At 44.1% G+C, this 4,329-nt stretch overlaps 1 pseudogene; it reads right to left on the bottom strand.

The window, feature by feature from the left end:
• Window positions 1-1,717: 1,717 nt before the first annotated feature.
• On the bottom strand, window positions 1,718-3,977 carry LOC123490993 (annotated as a pseudogene).
• Window positions 3,978-4,329: the final 352 nt, after the last annotated feature.

Genomic DNA, 4,329 nt, shown 5'->3' with positions numbered 1-4,329 from the left:
AGAACTGCAACACTGCTGGGTTTTTCACGCTCAACAGTTTCCCGTGTGTATCAAGAATGGTCCATCACCCAAAGGACATCCAGCCAACTTGACACAACTGTCGGAGGCATTGGAGTCAATATGGGCCAACATCCCTGTGGAACTCAGGTCAGGGACAGGTTGAAAATGTCAGTGAAGACACTTGCCAGTTGGTCAGCGCATGCTTGGTGTACACGTCTGGTAGGCTTGTGTCATGGGCAGCTCGCGGCTGTGCTTCCCCTTTGTAATCCGTAATAGTTTGCAAGCCCTGCCACATCCGACGAGCGTCGGAGCCGTTGTGTAGTAGGATTCAATCTTAGTCCTGTATTGACGCCTTTATGCCTGTTTGATGGTTCGTTGGAGGGCATAAGCGGGATTTCTTATGTAAGTCGAATTACAGTCCCGCCTCCTGAAAGCGGCAGCTCTACCATTTAGCTCAGTGCGGATGTTTGCCTGTAATCCATGGCTTCTGGTTAGGGTATGTACGTACGGTTACTGTGGGGTCGATGTCATTGATTTTGGTATACTCAGTGTATATGTACTTCTATATTTTACAGGTCATTTCAGCGGACGATGACCTGCAGAAGATGCTCCACCAGTATGAAGAGAACAGAGAGAAGATTTTAGCAGGGGAGCAATGTGTGACTGAAGTATATACAGCTGCACCAACAATGGCAGTAGATATGTTTGTTTTCTGTAAGCAAGGTTATTATAGCCCAAGAGAGCATACCAGAATGAGCTAGTGGAGTTCCTTTTATCTTGTCAACCGGTTTACATTTTCAGACCCAGGTATCCATACTGTATATTTACTGCTACAAGTCGCTTTCCACACACATCTGTTAAGCATATGCACTTGCTCATTTTTGTTTGTTTCACTGACCATGATTGATTCTCTCTATACGCGAACATGATGTCGTGTTGGTTGCTTAACTGATGATCACGTGGTGTCAGCCGTTGAAATAAATACCACATTTTACAACTGCTGGGACATAGCAGTACCACGTCTGTAATACAAAGCATATATTGTAGGGGGGCTGCTGACTAACACATAGCTATATGTTTGTTCTTATTTATTTTATTTGCTGCTAATATATAGAGGAACATGTTGTCAGGCTGGAATTGTACCTTTGCTTTTGTGAACAGGACCAACAGTAAATCATGTTAAATATTGTACTCTTTTTGAGTTTGTTTTAATAAGTTCCTAATAGTGATTTTCTATAATAACATATGTTCATTTATGCTAACTATTGCTGAATAGTTAGTGTAACTGTCTATTTTTGTATGATCCATTTGAACTGAAGACCATGAAAGTTTTCCATAAATTTTTATTTGAGTTAAAAGGTCATAACATTCTGAATACAATTGGACTTACATTTCCATAAACACTTACAAAACATTCAGTGGTCTCAATGACAATGAGCAAGGAAATAAGTGCAGGATTGGCATAGAATTCATTTCAGTAAGGCACTGTACATAAGAGGACACAGTGGAAACATTACCTCCACCTCATAAATTAGATCAAGCATGATTAACACTGTATTAAAAGTCGAGTATCACCTGAGAAACGGTACAAAACAAAGACCAGAAAATACTGAAGAGGAATTAAATTCAATGATGTCATTCTTCTTGTCACCTTCAGACATTGAATCCACAGGAGGTTGGTGGCACCTTTAATTGGGGAGGACGGGCTCATGGTAATGGCTGGAGCAGAAAGGGTGGAGTATGGTATCAAATACATCAAACACATGGTTTGATGCCATTCCCATTTGCTCCGTTCAGACGTTATTATGAGCCCCAGACCAAAACAACTTAGTGGCAAGTGATGTTTTAGACCTGAACAGACATGTCAATCAAGACAAAGGTCCGAGTCAGCTCGTCCTCTGTGGGCTGAGGATGGGGGCCCTCCATGTCCTGGTGCTGAGGGCCTGCGTGAGGGGGTGGTCAGGGAGCAGTAGGGTCCAGCACTGGGGGTCAAGGAGGCTGGTTGGGACATAGATGGAGTGAGGTGGCTCTTTGATGGTATCCTTACCAGGAATTTGTTTATGGGGACCGTCTGCTCCCTTCACAGCTGTTACAGCCTGGGATGTTACAGACCGGCACCAGAGAAGGTATGGCACATTAGGGACTGGCTCTGGTCCCCTGCAGAACCCTGGTGAGGGGAACACGTCATGGCAACTGGCATGTGGCGGTGCTGTCTCTTCTACGGGTATTTCAGGTGCTCCTCCACCTTGTGCTCATGGACATGCAGTTGGCCCATCGTCTCAGTCAGCTTGCTCAGCTTCGTCTGCATCATCGGCCTCCTGACCCTCTCTGGTCACTTCTGCCTGTGGAGGAGTTGATCCATGGAGCATGGCACTGGGTCTTGTGGCCTTACCTTCTGGAGGCTGGAGTTTTGGGACTGCTTCTGTGAGATGGGATTTTGGTGCTGCTGTGGTGTGAATAGAGATGGACTGGGGACCACTTATATCACTGCCGGCTAAGTTGGCTGCACTGCTTTACCTTCCTCAGGTGTGTTCCCTTTGATAAGTCGCCCCGCACTTCACAGGGAGGTCCACCCAGTGGCTTACTGAATATTGGTTTCTGCCTTATGGCAAGGTCTGGGTAATTCTGCTGCATCTCCAGGATAGACCTGTCATCGTTCAAGAATGCCCTGGGAGGTCTGATTCCTGGAGAGTGTGTCATCTCAATGGACTGAACTTCCAGGTTGAGGGTATCTCTCCATCATCCTGTTGCCTGCCTGGTGTGCTAGCGGTGAAAGGGTTCTCCTCGGTTAAGTCCCCCTCATCGGTCTCCACTGGTCCTGGGTCTACCAGGGAACAACCATTAGATAGACCCTTATCCTCATTCTCCTCCTCTTCTTTTGCATTTGTAAGGGCTCTGTTTCAGAGTCCCTTCCTGCTGTCTCTCGGCAGCCCTCTGGGTGTGAGAGGTGTTGTGCAGCTCTCCTCTGTAGAATCTCCAGACACTCAGGCTGTGACCGCTGACCCATGAGCTCCAACAGGTACTCACACTCTGTTCGGGCCAGGAAAAAGCTCAAAACCCATTTTCATGGCTGTTTCAGGGTCTGCATTGTTTGTGAGTCGGTACTCTGTATCAGTCTCCAGATGATATCCTATTGTTTTCAAGGATACTTTTCGTGGCACTCTTTGTCAGGACAGGCTGGATGCAGTAGACAAAGGGGCCAGTGAAAGTCTGAGTGGGAGATAAGAGTGTTAATTATGACAACTTAATTAAACTTAAGAACGTGATCACTACAGTATAAAGAGAACATCTGTACTTTAATCCTCTCAAGTTTCAAATCATGCTTAACTTTTTGACATTTCACAAGCCCAGCAAAATAATATAGCCTCATACAGTTTACTTTCACTTCCTGATATGTGACAAAGCTGCACCTTTATATATGTGGCCTGTGATTAGAGATGGCGATTCAATGTAAAACCATAGTCATATATTATCCCTCTATTTATTTCTTACTCTGATAATACTAATTTGAACATTATCCTAGCCTAAGTCTATACAACTCTTCACCCCACTTGCTGGGTGCATTGCGCAAGATAAAAAAGCAGCCTAGGCCTAATTTGTCGAACTATGAATACCATACTATTTATATCTTTACCTTGAGCATCTTGATTTCCTTCTTCTTCCATGGGTAAAGAAACAGATTTACACAGAAATCTCCAACACCTCTGTGGCTTTGATGAGCCACTGAAGACTGTCCTACAATCTTTAAATCCTTGTTTTTAGGCATTCGGATGCAGTAAGGTAGAAGTCAAAATTAGAAAATCTTTCTCCGGGGTCTGTCTCTAACAGCAAAAATCGTCTAGCTCCCCCAGTAAATCCGTTTCTCTTGGCATAGTTTCCAGGTTACCATTACTCCAAATCTGATCATAGTAATTTAGGTAATCGTCGAAAGCCTCTTTACGCGCTACAGGTGTTTGGTCACCGACACCGTCCTGCATGTTTTTTTTGGTTTGAAAAATACTGTTTAGCTAGGCTAGACGCTTCTTATCGGATTTAGCAATAACATAGGAACAAGGAAGTATGACAAGAGTGGAAGTGAAAGAGATCTGACAGGCTAGTCAAGTAGGTAAAAATGTACAAAATGCGGAAGCATGACTGTTTCGCTACAGTTAGGCTACGGTGACATTAGATGTATCAATGAAGTTTCTCCTTCAGTATCGGCTTTGTGTTGTTGCATTGCACGACTCCGACATCCAGAGGATAAAATATAAAATTTCTGTTCTAGACTAAAGACATGCGTCTTCCAACAGATGGTGCTACAGGAAATAAAAAATATTATATTCTAGTCAT

The sequence above is a fragment of the Coregonus clupeaformis genome, unplaced genomic scaffold, assembly GCF_020615455.1.
Source record: "Coregonus clupeaformis isolate EN_2021a unplaced genomic scaffold, ASM2061545v1 scaf6264, whole genome shotgun sequence".
Lineage (NCBI taxonomy): Eukaryota > Metazoa > Chordata > Actinopteri > Salmoniformes > Salmonidae > Coregonus > Coregonus clupeaformis.
Note: the sequence above shows the minus strand (reverse complement) of the source record. Positions and strands in the feature narration are given on the sequence as shown.